Here is an 18,475-nt window from a genome sequence, read left to right on the forward strand (position 1 = left end):
TTGGCTCTGGTGACGAAGACAGATAATAAATGACTAACCAAATGAACCAGACCTTTGCAGCTTGCAATGCAGCATAATGAAAGGTCTGAGCAGCAAGCTGCATGGAAGAGAACAATGTGGTAAAAAGCAAACCCAGTTAGGTGAATGGTGGCAGGAAGTATCAAGAAAAAAAGAACAGCAAATATCTCCAAGATAAGCCTTAAAGTCCTGATTTTTAAAAATTCAATAAAATGACTTTGGTTACTGGATCATTAAGGAACTAGATGAAAGAATCAAGAAATGAGGTTGACAAAATGGCCTACAGCAGCTCTTACTCAAAGACTAAAGGTAGTATAGATGAACGGAAGGATGGATTGTGAGATCATCCAGAATTTACAGTAAAATGAAGAGAGTAAGGTTTGAAGGGAGGAGAAAAATCACCAATTTTCTAATTCAGGCAGCTAGTTGAGAGAACTTTAATTAAAGGCATTTTTGAAAAGTAGAGGCATCTGAGGATGGCAGGACATGAGAACTTCTGCTATGACATTATTAATTGGACACCTGCAAGAGGACCAAGTAAAGCTTTCAATGAGCTGTAGAAACAAAGACTATGGCTTGAAGGGGAGCCTGAAGAATGTATGTTTGGTGTAGGGACCATATATTTAGAGTTTGTCTTATCAAAGATAAGAGATTATTCAAGCCAGTTTAAAATGAAGAGGCAATAAACAGTGCTTGAACTGGACTCTTAGAGAAAGTCAGAGTTACATATGTGTAGGTGATGATGTTTGTGACTAACAAGTTAGAATTCTTATTCTGCAGTAGGTATCCTCAATGTCAAAGATAAGACAGGAAAGGGTGGTCCTGGCCTAGAGAAGACTGGTGGCAGAGAACAGGAAATTGAATGTTAAGAATAGAAAACAAGACAGTTTGATAGGAACAGATAGTCTGCGTTGGAACACAGCACAGATCATAAGGTTAGGAAGATACTGGAAGAGGAAAATGACAGAGGAAGGGCTATGGGAACCAGATCCAGGAGTCTGGATCTCATACACCAAAAAGAAATCTTGTATCTGCTTGAGCAGAGGAGTAATGTACAGAAAACTTGGCTTAACATTGCTTATTTTTGACAGCTACATATTAAAATGCACTGATTAGAATGTGAGTAACAGTTGATAAAAATTAAAAAAACAACAACATGGAATTTAAAGAAATGCATGCAAGCCTAAATTTAAGTGAATTATATGTGTATTTGTAAGTTGCTCTTCACCTTTATACAAGTTTACCCAAACTAGCAGACTGTGGCATTGCAGCCTGCCCATTCTTTCTGTGATTCCGTAAAGAAGTAGGGAAGAGTCTTTAGGATTCAGAACCAAACAAAGTGAGAAACATCCCTTATCTCAAACAGAGGGGTCTGAATATGAAGAATTAATTATACTGATGGCGAAAGATCTGACAGGTAGAGGGGACATAGAAATGAAAATAGAGGGAACTACAGCCGGAGGCTGCCTCTCTCTTCAAGGCCAAGCAGGAGGAGAGGAAAGGAAGAATAAACAGGAAGGAGAGAAGGAGGTAGGAAGTGAAGAAGGGAGGAAGGGAGGGAGAAAAGAAGAGTAGAGTCTCATTGTCTTGCTTCCTAAATTGCCTGCCTGTTAGCAGTGAAAACAGCAGGGGAATATTTGAGAAAAAAAAAATCATAATAACTGTCCTGAGGTCAGCAGTCTTCTATAGCAATTCATACAAATATTAAGTCTCACTAGTATTTCTAATATAAGAAGGGCACATAGAATATTTCCAATTCAAATTGATATATTCAGAAAAGTGCTATTTTTTTAATCAGTCTAGGCTAAGCTGATGCTTTTCTCGTGAGAAAGTACTTCTACATTTACAAGCTTTATCTTGATTGCCAAACTAACTATTAATTTCCATAATCATTTAAGAAATAAAAAAATTCCTACTCTCACTCAGTCATCAAATTCAAATTAATCATTTTGTTTAGCTATAATTGCATAGTACTATAAGCAGAAAATCCAAAAAAAATCTTACTAATATTGAATAGTGAAATTGTCTACTATAGTCCTATCAGATAATATTTCATTTATTTCATATGTTATAATTTTATGCATTAATCTGTGAATTCATGGTGGAAGCTTTGAAAGAATGAGTTTAATGTTATGATTCCTTCATATAACATTGTTTGAGAAAGCCATTCATTTTACTTTATATGTACATTAATTGTAAGTACTTTATTATTTCAATACCGGCAGGAAGCTTGATTGAATTAGTATCTTTTTTCTTCAAGACTGTGTACCGTGGTTACTATACATACATGCTAGAACTTTCTTACAATGATCTCTCAACACCAGAGTGCAAAAATAAAAGAATACGAACAGGAAGCTAGCTAGGGTGTATGAGGAAAGACAAGTGCCCCCAAACCTGATGACCTGAGTTCAATCCCTGGAATCTCCATGGGGGGGGGGGAGGAGGGAATGGACTCCCAGAAGTTGTCCTCTGACCGCTCCATGCATGCTGTCACACAGGCACTCACATACAGCACCAAAACATAGCTGTAAGGAAAGGAATATGAGTAGGTTTTATATAGACAACTTGTCTCTTAAGACTTTCAAGAAGTCACTTAGAGGCAAACGATTGTTTGTTTGCCTAAAACACAGCAAACTTAAACTTTTGGCCTTTCTTACTCATGGGGTGGCGGTTGAGCCCCAGCACAGCATACATGGGCCATAACCTCTGCCAAACTCATTGGTCCATCTGTATTGTTTTAGCAGAAAAATATACTGTGTATCACTTCCCATCAGGAAGAAAACTTTCTTCACTCAACTTTATCTAGAGCAGTTCTGCACCTTCCTAAATCTGTGACTCTTTTCCTCATTTTTGTAGAGAAGCCACCCCCAACCATTATTTAGTTGCTACTTCAGAACTGTAATTTTGCTACTGTTATGAATCATAATATAAACATCGGATATACAGGGTATGTAATATGCAACCAGTGTGAAAGAGTCATTCTACCACCAAAGGTCTCAGGAGCTATAGACTGAGAGCTGCTGGTCTAGAGGCCGGGATGGTAATGCCCCTAGTCCTCCAACATCATCCATACACTCTCTTTTATGGAAATTTGAGAAGCCAGTCACTCAGACATGTGACTATTGGTGACAGTAGCTTTTTCTATAGCTTTACACACCAAACCACGGTAGTCCCAGAGGAAACAGTTTATCAACAAGTATTTATCAAGTGACTACTATGTTCTGAATTTTGTGTTTCTAGAGTCCAGAGAAGCAATGCTGGGTTTGTTTGTTTGTTTGTTTGTTTGTTTGTTTTATTTTATTCTGAAGGTTACACATGGGATTGGGATTGTCAAAATACAGCCAGAGAAGAGTCCATGTAAATTTTTATACTACTGTCAGTAAAAATTTCAGGAATACTTCTTTTTCCTGTGAGATGATAACCCTTCTGAAATATGACAACCAGTAAGAGTTTTTAACTTATTCAGGCCCTTCCCTTAGAGAATTATCCAAAGGACATTTTGAGTGATGAAAGATAGCTGATGAGAATGGTGCTTATTTTATCTCTAAGACTATAATTTACATCAAAGTTAAGAACTAAAAGTGGCAATCATAGTGAACTCTTTCTTGACTCTCAAACTTTTTTGGTATAGCTATTTTGCTGAATGCCATGAACACTTCTATAATTTTGTCTTCAAGGCACTAATTGCAGGAACTCTATAAAATATGCTTATCTAGCCAACATTTTTACTCTTTTCTTAAATTATGGTTCAGATGCGAAGACAATGAATTCATTCTTCAAGGCTATACCTCTTATTCTGATACTTTTCCTCTCTCCCCCTCTGTGTGGTAAAATGAAAACTTAATCATGAGGAAACAGTCCTTTACATTTTCCTAGCTAAATCGACATGCATGTACAGAGCTGGCTGAGTTTCAGGATTACCTCTTACAAGTGACCTGACCTAAAATGGATATTTCTAGCTTTGACGTTTTAACAGTCAGATTTCTAGAGTGAATCCGATGGCCTACTTACTCTGCTAAGAGTTTAACCTTAATCAAGGAACTACTTATAGGTATGGGCAGTTGTATGGAGAACAGATAGGATGCAGCGTGCCACTGAAATGACTGTCTGATACGCCATAGACAGAGATGCAGCCAGTTTGTAGCAACAGAACAGCAAGGGAGCTCGCAGAATGGATGAGCCCTCCGAGCAGTCACCTACTGGGGCATTTCACTGCTCAAACCCATTGAGAGAGGGAGAGGCTCCAACAAACTCCTAGGGCTGGAGAAAGAGGGGCATGACCATTGTGGTGTTGTTCTTATATAACATTTTCAAGGTTTTGTTTGCTTGTTTAATTGGTTGGTTTGGTTTTGGTTTTTTCGAGACAGGGTTTCTCTGTATAACTGCCCTGGTTGTCCTAGAACTCACTTTATAGACCAAGCTGGCCTGGAACTCACAGAGACCCGCCTGCCTCAGCCTTCTGAGTGCTGGGATTAAAGGAGTGTGCCACTATGCCAGGCTTCTTACATAACATTTTTATGTGCACCTTAATGTTCATACATTATGACAAAAATCAAGAGCTAAGATGACAGGCTTGCTTGAAAGGACACATCAGTACGTGTAATTGTGTGGACAGTGAACTTTTCTTCTTATTGTTTTTGCCTATCCTAGATTTGTTTCCATCAGTTGGGCTTACCTGAGGAACAATGGTTTCCTGAGGCTTTCTGGGATAGCTTTATCTCTCAATACACATGACTTTCATTAGATAAAAAAAAGCCCTTTATTACTGGTGAACCAGGTAGGCACTAATGTTCTTTACTAGACTGTTAAGAATGGCTAAGGCTTGTTTGAAATCCTTTCCTTATTCTCTTGAGATTGGTTTTTAAGTTTCAGAGTAACCAAGCTTTCATGCAAAATATCTTTTGGATATTAGCATAAGCATGGCAACCTAAAACTGCTGTTTCTTTATATATTCTATTTGTCATTTCCACAATTTGTCAAAGCATAGGTATAATTCTCATACTGCTTGTTGTATGTTATACACTGTTGCCGTGGCAGCGTTAGCGAGAATACTTGCTCCCCACTGGTGGAACTATCTAGACAGGATTAGGAGGTGGGTCACAGAGGGTGACCTTGGAGGTTTTCAAGAGAATTGTGTCATTCCCATTGTACTCTCTGCCTCTGGCTTGTGGATTGAGAAGTGGGCTCTCATCCGTTCCTGCCACCAATGCCCTCACTCTGACACCATGTACTCTAACCCGCTGAAGCCATTCGACCAATCAAACACTTCTTAAAATATAAGTTGCCTTAATCATTGTGTTTTATCACAACCATTGAAAAGTAGCTAACGCAATAGCCTTAGCATGCTCAGCATATGTCACAGAAAAGACTATACAGTCTCAGACTTAGGAGCAAATTTTGAATGACATAAATTGTGAAAAGGTAATTGGAGAGTCTGCTTCTGAAGTCTGTATTCTTATGTCCAAACTGGTGTTGGGAAGAAAGATCTCACTTTCAGGTTTCTTTCCCTAAGATTTTTTTTTTTCAGTAGACTTAAAGGCTTACATCAGCATATGAATGATTTTTTTTTTAAGTACCACGTTTTCCCAGGCCATACTGCTTCTGCCTAGGTATTCTCTGGTTTGGAAGAGCTCCAGGTATTTAATATTACCCATATCTTCCAAGCAGCAACAGGAAACATTTTCAAATTACCAAACCACAATGTTCTCTCTCATATGCGGGATCTAGCCACTAGTGTGTGTGTGTATGTGTGTGTGTGTGTGTGTGTGTGTGTGTATTTGTCTGTAATACACGTGTGGGTACATGTGGGTACAGTATAACGTATAGAAAAGAGAAAGAGATGGGTAAATATTATGGGATGAAGTAGGCTTGAATGCACGAAATGAACATGAGTCATGAAAGAGGATGAAAAGATCATTGTTTTTGAGTTTTAACTCTGTTGTGGATTTTTTTTTGTTTTTGTTTTTAGTGGTAGATAAGTTCATAAAAAAATGGGAAGGCGTAAATCCCACGCAAAGCCTCACAGCTTCCATTGCAAATAACAGCCCTTACTGTATGGAAGTTCATTAAGTTCTACAGTCTATGGATCTAGTTATGGTGTGCTTTGGGGTTTTATGTTTGTTTGTTTGTTTGTTATATTTGCAAAGTTTTTGTATAATAAAGCTTTTTAAAAAAAGAAAATATATATATATATATTTTAAATGCACGAGCAATTACTAGGCAATTGTTGACTAGAATGTTCCTGCCCTCATCCCCCCACCGTGGCCTCAGAGATCAACAGTGGAGTGAAGTCTGATTTTGAAGATCCACAAGAAGAAAGGTAGAGTAGCTCAAGGTGTGCAGTTAAACTCGGCAAAATCAACACGAAAGGGTGAGAGCAGAAGAGTTGAGAGCTTAAGCAGTATCCGGTTCAGGGAAGTCTGGCTAATGAGCTTTCAGATAATCAGGAGATTAGAGTGTCGTTGCCCTCGGTGCTTGCCAATTAGCGCATCTAAAACCCTGGCCACAAAAAGACATCAGCACCCAATAAGCAAAGGGTTAATGGGAAATCCTCTGGCTGGCAGAGTGAGGAAGCCAGAAGAACCAGAACCTGCTCTCTAGGCTTCATCAGAAGATTCCAGTCACCTCTGGCTAGTGCTTTCCTCAGTGGGGGAAGAATCTCTCTCAAGCACTCTTAGCTGAAGAACTCTTCATTAAGAGACACTAATTCCTTTTTGTTTGTACTTAATATTCACCAAGTAATCTTGACTGTAGGTTGCATTTCCATGTGTTTGCCTCAGGGAGGAAACATGTGATCAAACACCACTTCAGGAACGTCTAGTGTCAGCGGAGGCTTGAAGCCTGAGGCATCTTTTGAAGGCCCAGGCCACGGAGCTAGAAACCTAGGTTCTCAGCTGGGCTCTGCCCCTCATAACCTCTGACATCTGGGGCAGGTGGATCAACATTCCTGTGCCTCCATTCACTCATCTCTATAAAACATTAATGATAAAACTTATGTGCTTTTTGAGCTTGCTGTAAAAGCCGACACCCGGTTTCTATTTCTTGTGAATTTAGCAGGTTAGAGTCAATCTGGTAAGACTTGATTTGAGAACAATGAAAATGCTCTCTGTGCTGACACCCAGGCTGGGAACTGGCTTCTGGGACTGCCGAACTGGCCTATTCTCTGAAGGCACCTCTGGACAATAGTGCCATTTTGCCCTGTGTAAGAAAGTGAAGGGGGAGGGGGGCGGGGCTGGGATGGGCACTCCTCGCATGAGGCAAATTCCTGGGACTTTCTGGAGTGGAAAAAAAATACTGCTTCCACCTTGGAGCAATATGGGAGCTGAATCCGGCTGAAGGCACGTTCTCTGTCTCTTGACTATTTCCCTGGTGGGAGAAACCCACACTCAGATGAAAGGGAGTGCAAAGTTCTTGGAAAAGGTACACTGTACATGTAAAGTTTTATTGCTCAAATCTCTTTGACCAAAGATGGCATGCATTTCAGGGCCAAAGTTCAGCTTTGGGGGAAGATATTTACAAAAGGTGTGTCTGTCGAAACAGAAAACTAAGGCGGGATGTCAGGGTCTGCATAGGAACAAAAGGTGATCCTGGATGAGAATGGGGGATCAATATCCAGTTTGAACAGAGGCAAGAGTCAGAGGCTGAAGCCTACCCCTGAAGGAGGGCCATCCAACACTAGGCGAGGGGCCGGGTGTAGCAATATGCTCTGTAATGATGTGCTTTTTGGCCCGAATCAGTTCCTGCAGCAACTTCCTGCAGGAAGGTAATGACACTGCTCAGCCCCTCTCTACCTCCCCTGAGAACATACTGCCACATCTATAAGCCTGAGGGATTAGCTCCTCTGAATTAGGAGCCTGCACTCCAAATGCCCCTCCAGAAGGTACAAGACTACTGGAAGTATTTATATTCTAGATGCTGTAAATTGAACTTCATCCATCTTCCCTTACCCTACCTAGATCATGGCTTCTCCTGAGAAATGTCTCCAGGGAAGACAAGGCTCTCGGCTCTTAGAACACCAACCATCTGCTTCCATCATACTCACTATTCCTCTTCCTGTTGCAAACTCTGAAACCTCACACCCCAACCAAGGACCAGATGGGAGGCAGACATACTCAAAACTCAGCTGAGAAGAGCTTATGCGAGGGGACCATTTACAGGACGAGGAGGAAGGAGCCAACAAGGAGTTGCGTTCAGAGATTTGTAAGCCAGAAGCCAACTGAGCAATGGCTTGAGGAGGCAAGAAGACAGAAGAATGCCAGAGCTTGGAGAGAAGCAGAGCTGTAGAAGAGAGTTCCCGTAGCATCTGTGGCCACCTGGAAAGAAGCATAGACACTGCCAGAGTGCCAAATTCTTGAGATAAATGTGCTAGGCTGGTTGGCAAAGATTGCCCAATGTTTCTTTTCTCTAATTCTCTATTTCTACCAAAGCCTCTTAGCCAATATAGATGAAACCCACAGGCAATCTAAGTCCTGCTGATGTTCGTCATGGCAGACAACATCCCCAGGGAAGACAGGAGATCTAGGAAGGCAAATGGATTAATCAGCATAAATCATTTTCTCTATTATTCTCTTTTAAGGTAAACTTTATTGGCTGGCTCTAACTTGCTTGGATAAGTAGTTTTTGTTCGTATATGAAAAACATTTTAAATCCATAAAAGTAGGTTGATATAATAAAATTAAAAATAACTTAAATTTTGCTCATGCAAAGCTTCTGCTGGTCACATACTATAAGGGAATTGTTAATTTGGGGTTTTGCATTTAAGATGATACTTTGAGCATTTCCTCACATAACCAAATAATATGTGTGAAGGGCCATATTTTTGTTTGTTTTTGGTTTTTTCAAGACAGGGTTGCTCTGTATAGCCTTGGCTGTCTTGGATTACCTTTGCAGACCAGTCTAGCCTCGAACTCACAGAGATCCCTCTGCCTCTGTCTCCTGGAGGGCTGAGATTAAAGGAGTTTGCCACCACAGGCGGCTGTGAAGCACTATTCTTAAATGGTTATCTAGATGCCTAGCATTGGTATCACTAAGATTTGGGTAAAGAGACTTTTTATATTAATAGTCAAATTACTTCAGGGCTTCTACCACTGTATAATGTTGAAATGGATACTATTATATGTCAAGATGGCCATTTTCAAACGAGAAAATCTTAGAAACAGGTCTGCTCAATACATTTCATTGGCACTTAAAGGTCTTATATATACAGTAGTCAAACTACAAATGCCAGCAGCATTTAGTTGTGTTTATCTCCCTGAGTCCTCACGTAGCTCTTAAAGCCACAGAGAACAACGTTAGCAAACTGTCCAAACAGCATAAGCATGTAATGTAGCAAAGCAGGCTGGAGGAAGAAAAGGTGATTCTGGAGGTGTGGGGAGGCCAGAGAGGAGTCAAGGAAATATGTTTTCTTCTAATTCTCCAGGATCTCACTCATAGTGTGAAGAGCTGGGATGATGACCCATAAATCTATAGATTTATAGAATAAATCTAGATTTCTGGAGGCTGAAGCTTAGTACAAGCTCAAGTTTGCCTGGGATACATAGTAAGTTCCAGGCCAGACTGAGTTAGTCTAAAAAAGGTAGTATTTTTATAAAAAAAAAAAAATTGAAAAAAGCAAATAAAAATTTTAAAACAATTCTTGGACAAAGGAATACAATGTCTAATTTATACACTAAATTGTAGAAAAGTTCCAAACTGAAACCAAATGACTCCACAAATACCCTAGAATGATGTGCATATAAATCAGTCCTTATGGCCTTCCTTCTCCCTATATCATGCAGCATAATCTTTGTTTCAAGATCTTTCACCTAATCACATATGAAAAGACACAGGAGTTAACACAGCCAAACACTTAGGGTATTAAGACATGGCCATTATTTTGCTTACCTCAATACTTCATAAGATTGTTACAAAATCATCAAAGATAATAAATAATCTATGAATACCCTATAACTTGAGGATTGGCATATTGACACAGGCAATAAATGTTGGCTATAGGTTTTTAATAGCCCTTTCACCTTCCCATTCTTCCTAACTCCCATGCAGAAGACTCATTTTTACCTAAATGTCTCTCTCTATCTCTCTTCCTTTCGTTTTTGAAGAGGACTATTGGGAACAAAATGGAACGATCTGGTATGGGGAGAATGGATGAGCTCTATTTTGGATAGGATGACTTTCAAATGCTTACAGGACAGGTGAATGTAAATATGCCATAGGCAACTGGGAAATTGGCTAGGGGGAAAGATTCCGATTAGAAGAAGCTGTAGAATCATAGGTATTAATGAATCCTTGAAACTTGATATAATTACTGCGCATAGAAAATGGGAACAAAAATGATTGAGACTAGATACTGGATAGAATGGATGCCTGAAGACAGGGAGGAAGCAGTACAGTTAAAGACCGGAAGGAAATGAATAGTGGGACAAGAATGCCAACATCCCCTGAGGCTGCTGTGGGAGAGGGTTCCAATGAGGAATGATGTCGTGGTAAAAAACCTAATAGATACAAGAAAGATGGGATTTCAAGGTGGCATATAAGCTCTTGGTGGTCTTTAGGGAGAGATTTTCAAGTAGATACATAAACCAGACCTTATTGTCATCTTTGTTACATGTCTCAATGAATTACAAGAGTTAATGTTGGTCGGTGAAAAATGAATAAAACTAGGATTCATCAGTGTAGCTGTTGAAAAAAAGAACTAGACTTAATGGCAGTTAAAGTGGTTGTTTGCAAAAGAATATTTATTTTACAGTAAAGTAGACTTACCTGTAAAGGTGTTAGAGACAGAGCGAGTAGAATAATAGATACTGTTATTTGCGAAAGTTAGAGGATTAGATGATGAAATACCGCATATAAAGGGCTATAAAAGTGTGGGATTTTTTTTAAAAAGAATATCCTGCCCAGTTGCTTCTTAGTTTTTGTGAGGTTGGAGGCAGGATTGCTTATTAAGATTGATGGTGGCAGCACAAAAATTGTAGGGTATTAGGTTTTAAAGCGCACTCACCGTTCAGGCAGAGTCAGGAGCATTACCCCAAGATTGAGGGCAGCCTGGGCAATGTGGTGACACCTGACAGAAAGAAATAGAAGAACAATCTGTTACGAGTAAGAGAGTGGGGGCTGTTTAACATCACCTGCAGATTTCTTTTGGTACGATTTCTATTGGTAAGTGCTAGTATGGGCCTCGTTCACTTTAAGAACTACAGATTTCCAAGAGACCCCAATGGTATGGTGCTACCCACCATGTTCTCTTTAGGAGCTATTTGAAAACTAGGTGGGAAGTGGGTATGGGGGCAGGAAAGAGAAGGTTTGGAAAAGAGTGTAGCTTGACATGATCAACAGTAGTTGTTTCACTATAGGCATTCATTGGCTTGCCATATAAACCCTGAGCTCCTGAGTTGCTAGTGGCCTTCGGTGTATGACCTTAAAGCCTTGTTCATTCATCCATACTCCTGACCTGCCTGTCATTTCAATCAGCTCACTCTCAAAGCTCTTTGTTTTTGAAATTCCCCTCCAGCCACAATTCCTGTACTTCTCACCCCTTCGATTCGTTCTTCCTCTTGTTTCTTCTTCCCTTTGACCTTGACCCTGCCTCTTGAGCTCCAGCCTCCTACCCCACAGATTTTCTTTTGAGTTAACTTGGTTTTTTTCCAGCCCGCTTATACTCTGAAATTAGATTTAAAAGGTACAGCCATTTATGAGGACAACAAAAGAAACTATCATCTTGCTCTTCATTCTCCCACATACAGAAGCATGCAGTTCAGGAGGAACAGCAAGCTTATAACTGCTTTTGCAAAAATCCATTCTATTTGAAAGACTTCTGAACCTGGAAAGTGGGTCAATTGTGGCAAATCTAAAATCCAAATCTCTCCTTAAGAGCACTTTAGCTTATGTGTATCTTTATATCAGCAAGTAGAATTAAAATCCTGGTTCTGATTAAAAACTCCCTCTGGAAGTCTTTGAACTTCCAGAAAGTTCATTTATGGCCTTTGATTTATAACTTTTTCAATGTGTGCTCCCTCTCCATCACCCTTCTCTATCAGAAGAACCAAATAAACTTCTGGCAGCTACAAAATGAAGCATCGTTTCACTGGGGGGAGAGGAGGGGCTGAACTGAGTCCACTGTGAGAATAAAGTGTATTTTTTCACTCTGAGCCACTGCCACATATGAGAGGGAAGTGGGTACTAATTTGGAGAGAGAACACTTAGGAATTTTTTATATTCCTTTGTAACCTAATCCCAAAAATCATTCTCGTATACTTATTTTTTAATAACAATTTTTACAAATCTTGTTGGTATTTCTACATGTGGTCTATTGCCTGTGGCTCCTAAGTGATGCACTCAGGTTCTGTAGTTAGAAGCTTCAATCCCCTGGATCCCTGACCATGAAAGGTTTCACCTAAGTACAGTGCCAAATCATTCTAGAGACTTACTCCTGCAAACATATACCTCTACAATTTCAAATAACCTCACTCAAAACATTTAATCTTTGCTTTACAAAAAAATTGGGTTGTTTTTTTTTTTTTTGGTTCTACAACATTTCAAACTCATTTTAAATAACTTTTTTTATGTGTATGTACATGTTTGTGTGCAGGTACGTGGTGTGAAAAAGAACATGCAAAAGTCAGATCAACCTTGTCAGTTTTCCTTTGGGCACCATCCACTTTTTTTTTTAACTGATTATATTGTTCTTTGACATTTTTATTCATGTATGTAATACTTTATGATTATTTTTATTCCCCCACACTCTTTCTTATTTTGTTCTCACCCTCATTTTCTCCCTTCTGTAGAGTCTCTTGTGTACGTATGAAAGTAGTACCTGTCAATAAAAAGCTAATGGTCATAATAGCTGAGGCAGGAATAGGAGGTGGGACATCTGGTTGGCAGAAAGAATTCTGAGATGGACCCAGGTGTGGGATTCCCTGGGAAGATGTGAGGAGGGCATACGCATGGTACCTGAGCAGAGGTAACCAGCCACATGGCAGAACTTAGATTAGAATAAATGGGTTATTTTATAAATATGAGCTAGTCATAGAATAGCCTACCTATATGGCCTGGGTATTTGAAGATATATTTTGAGTTTTACAAGTCTTTATTGCAGATCTTGGGACCCGAAGGAAAAGCCACTAAAATATCCTTTCTCCCTACAGGTCTCCTTTCCACATTCATGACTTTTTTGTTTTGTGACTCTCTGATTTTAACCATGACTATCTGTGTGGCCATGGGTTTGGATTATCTACTGGCTTCTAATGGGCTCCTATTTTGTACACAATAGTCAATTACTATCCATTCTCCAAAACTACCAATAGCTCAGCAAGAAGGTAGGGCCCAATGATACCTTCCCTGTCCATACTTAGCTGTTGACAGGCCCAGTCTTCTACAGGACCAGTGTAAGCAATTGAAGCTGCTAGGAGATGATGTTTGGGATGATGTTTCATGCCCTGAAGGTAGCATTTCACAATGCTTCTCTCTACCTTCTGACTTGCACATTCCTTCCACTCTCTCTTCTATAATGAGTCTTAGACCATGTAGTAAAAACGTCCTGTTTAGAGATAATTGCTAAACTGTCACTCTAAGAATTTTTTTTAACAGCTGCAAGTCTCTATACTCACCCACTACAAAGAGAAACCTCTCTTCTTAGGGATAAGAGTAGCATTTGTATATAGAAATAAATATAAAAGGAGAATACAGTTTTGTGCCGTGTCAGTTTCAGTTTAGCTAATGGACAGAAATGACTTCTTAGGTCTATGACCTCCTCAGTCATGAGTTCCTAACCAGGTTTACAATAATGGATTTTCTCCTTTGGTGTGGATCTCAAAATTTCACCAAAAGACATTTGGTTGCCTCCTAATAGTTGTACCAATGTTACCAAAGAGAGTATGCCTTGCCTGGAAGGATGGCATTGTGGTTTATAGGGTTTACAGCTGGGTAAAAGCCCTGAAGCCTTATCTCCTATGACAGCATGCATAGCACCTTCCACACCATGAAATCTGGCCAGCAGGGAGGAAGCTTCCAGATCAGCTCCAACTTGCTTCTTTCATATCATGAAACCTTACCATTCTCCTGGGCTACCCGCCAGAACTAGATAATAATACTCTATTGCTGAAGACACTGGTCTGCTTAAAAATAAAACAAAACAATGAACAAACAAACCCCAAAACAACAACAAGAAAGCAGCATTTCCCACTGGCCTAGAATTCTGTAGGCTAGCCTGAGTAACCCCGGGGATTCACTTGTTCTTCCTTGCCAGCCGTGGGTTGACAAGCCCACACAGTCATGCCTGACCTTCCAAAATGTGAGTTTCTAGACTCAAACCCAGTTTCTCATAATTGTTAAGTAAACGCTTCACTAATTGATCTATCCTCTTTTTATTTCTTTTTACTCTTTTAAAAAATATATTATTATTTATTACAATTTATTCACTTCATACTTTATTGGAGGGCTGTAGACCCCCACCTCATATCCTCCTAGTCCCACTCTCCCTCCCTCTTCTCCCTCTATGCCCCATTCTCTAGTCCACTGATAGGGGAGGACCTCCTCCCCATCTATCTGACCCTAGCCTATCAGATCTCATCAGGGCTGGCTGAATCTTCTTCTGTGGCCTGGCAAGGCTACATCCCCAGGAGAGTTAATCAAAAATCTGGCCACTGAGTAGCTAAACAACAAGGAGGACCCTAGGGAAGAGGCTTAATCCTCATTCATAAGGGCAAACAAATGGACACTGAAAGTAGAAGAAGACAGGGAATAGGACAGGAGCCTTCCACAAGGGGCCTCTGAAAGACCACCCAAGCCCAAGATCCAGGCTTTCAACTGTATGCTCATAGGTGATCAGAAAAAAAGCAAATATTATTAGAAATTATTAATTTGACTAATGAAACAAAACCAATCTAAAGAAATTACCCACACACAATTGAAAATACATTGCGTGACTGTAACATTAACTCTCACTTATGAATTATAGTTTTAGAATATGTGTTCAGTGGGATAATTAGTGGAGAAATATATGGCATACTAATTGTTAACCTCTTAACAGGAGATGCATACTCAATAAGTCATGAGGGAAGAAACAGAGAAAATAACATTGACTAGACAAGGGGATGAATTTCAGTTTGTCAGATTAATTAAGGGGGCTCATAATATGCCAATGAAATTCACTTTCAGCAATAGTAACTACATGTTTTTGGTTTTTTAAAAATGGATAAGCAAATATAAACTCCCATTTGACAATGAAAAGTCTGTCTTTAAGAATTAGTAAGTCAGAGACAGCCCCTGATCCCATTACTAAGGAACCCACTTGAAAACTAAGCAGCCTTTGGGCTTCATCTGAGCGGTAAGTTTAGGTTGTCTCCATGCATGGTCCTTGGTTGGAGTATCAGTCTCTACAGGGCCCTCTGGGCCCAGGTTTTTTGGCTCTGTTGGTCTCCTTGTGGAGATCCTTTCTTCTCCAAGTCTATCTCCCCTTCTACCATAAGATTCCCTGCACTCTACCCAAAGTTTGGCTACGAGTCTCAACATCTCTTTCGATACTCTGACGGGTAGGGGTTGTAAGAGCAGGAATGGGGGTAAGTAAGGGATCTGTGGGCTGATTTTTTTAGACTGAGGATGAAAAGAATGCCATAAAACCGAGGCTTCAGGATGGGAGGAGGGTGGGATGACAATGGCTGATTGAGCTCTCGTGTCTTAATCCTGGTTCTAGGTGCTCTACCCATGTCATCTGTTTAGGCTTCAATTGACAGTTCTGGAAATAACTATTGTCATTAAACCTCCGTTCCATTTATGGTCCCAGTACAATACAGAAACATGAGGACAGCATAGCAAAAGGACTATTTGTAGTGTAGGAGCATGGGTAAAGGAACCACTAGGAGTGGACAGAAAGATGTCAAAGCCCTTCTGACCTCTAGAAAGAATCAGAGGAGCAAGGCGAAGACAGATTTTCCCCAAATCCCTTCCATTACTATCACCATGAAGGAAGGGCTGCAGTAGGGTAGTTTTTGGAGGGCTGTGACTACAGCTCTCTAGTGAAGAGAAGATCAAGGAATACTTCAAACTCTCTTCTATCATCTAATCTCCCACTGGCTGAACCCTAGCAACTTTCACTGATACTATTGGTAGGGATTACCAGGGAAGAGAAAACAAAATGTGTGTGTGTGTGTTTGTGTGTGTGTGGGGGGGGGTGAGAGAGAGAAAAAAAAGTATAGACTTTGAATCCAGAGGTGGAAGGTGGGAGGAAAAAATAGCCAACAGTACGTTTTACTTAACATATGACGACATGAAGGTTAAAAGAAATCAAATACTTTCTCAAGGTCACACAGCTAGAAGAACAGGCCCAGCAATCATGCCTTAATACTCAAACCAAAAGCACTGTCTCCTGAGAATTTTGCAAGAAAAGAGGCCTATTATAGAGGTATCCTGCAGAAAACCCCTCTGTTAACATTGTAAGAAGAATAAAATCTAGACAGAGAAGCCTGTGGCTAAGTAATAGCTGGATTCATCAAAAAGAGCAGCTAAGTTCAGACAAACCCAAAGAAATAATCCTTAAACACACACATACACTCATAGCAAAATATGTTTGCATAGAAAATTCAAAAATATCCTTGTGATTATGTCAGTGTGATGCCAGGCATGTAGAGCAAAAACTAAAATTAACTCAATCTTTCTCAATATCCGAATTTCTAGAAGCAAAATATTTTGGTGATTCGGAGAATTTACCTGCTAAGTTTTGTAACAATAACTAAGAGCTTTGGAATAATTTCAAAACTTTCCCTTGCATTACATCATCTAATCCACATTGCAGCCTTTCTCCATTACTATTAGTATTCTGGCTTGATAATGAAAGATTGGGAGATCAAAAAAAAAAAAACTAAATGACTTGTCCAATATCCAAGAGCCAATCTGTGGGAGGGCCTTCAGACCTCTGATCTGGCTGGAAGCCCTGCAGTTCTTTTTGAATCAGTAAGCTGCATCCTCAGCAGAGATATATCCTAAGTCTTTAACAAATTGAAAACATAGAAAGCAAAACAAAATAAAGCAATCTGCTATCAGTCCCTGCCAGAGATTAAAAATAAGAAGGCAATAACTGTGTTTGCTTTTGGCGAGATGTTTTCACATATCACATCATTTGACGTTAAGCCAGTCAGAAGAATAAGGGGTTGAAAACACAGTAAGGGTCACAGAGGAGTCCAAAGGTACCAGTTCGGTATACCCTGCCCCATAAGCATCACTGCAGACCTTACGTTGAACCCTGAGTTTGAGCAATAGCTTTCAATGTTACCATAACCAGGCCAGATCTCTTTCTCTCCGGGGAACTTGTTTAAAACTCAGAGCTAATTCGGCATGCGCTTCTAGAAGAAGCAGAGCCTATCTCTCCCCTCTAGCACTAAGCCCGAGGTCTACTGGGCTTCCAATATCTAGCCTTACAAATAAGAGTAAGCCAGATGTTCCGACTGAATCTGAACCAAGAGGACAAAACCCATATAGGCATCGAGACGTGGTCATTCTCAAAACAATCTAAGTTCTTCACTGCTGGTCCATCTGTCCCTGGAGCCAATTGTAGGAGCGAGCATGTGGCAAAGATCACAGTCCCTGTCAGGTGGCTTCTCTTCAGCTAGAGGTATTCCCAGATTGAGTCACTGTCCTTCTTTTGGCCCCTCTAGGCTAAGGACATTCATGACAGTAGCTCTAGAGGGTCTCACCAAGCTTGTGGGACCACACCTATGTCTTTGTAAACAGTCCTTTTTCTCAACTCTTTTAAGTTACCCATGGGGAGGTTGCCTCTGTTTCGTGCCAGGACCTGGCCTGATTCTGCCAGTTACTGCTCAGTGTAAGACGAGAGAGCAAAACAAGCTGGATGATGCTTCCCTCCTTATGATCCCGCCCTTCAACTCTTTTTCTACAAAAGCCCCCCAATCATGTGACCTATCCAAAAATGGACTCTGTGTGAAGGGGGTACAGGAAGAGATAAAGCAGTGAGAAAGGCAAAAGCAGAGAAGGATAGAAACAAGGGAGAGTTAGTTGGTAAGAGGAGTTAGACAATGGAGAAGGCAGCAAAACCATCCACAGACACTAAGACAGAAGCATTAAAATGATGATGATGATTGTAGTAATAAAAGCAGTAGTAAGATGAGTAGATAGTTTATCTCATAAGGCTCCTGTGTGCAAGCATGAGGGCCTGAGTTTTATCCAGAGAATTTAAATGAATTAAAAGCAGGACATAGAAACACAATGTTTATAGTTCCCACAATGGAGAGGCAGGTCATATATCCCTGGGATCATTGTCTGGCCAACCTATACAACATTCTGGAAAAGACTTACCACACACACACACACACACACACACACACACACACACACACATATTCTCACTCACACACCTGTGCAAGCACACATACAGTGTCCTAAAGATCTGTCCTTAGAAAGCTCTTAAGTTACAATCTGCTGAGACAGTGTTACAGACTGCTCCCAGGTGACA

This window comes from Psammomys obesus, unplaced genomic scaffold (genome assembly GCF_907164565.1).
Source record: "Psammomys obesus unplaced genomic scaffold, mPsaObe1.curated_primary_1811, whole genome shotgun sequence".
NCBI lineage: Eukaryota > Metazoa > Chordata > Mammalia > Rodentia > Muridae > Psammomys > Psammomys obesus.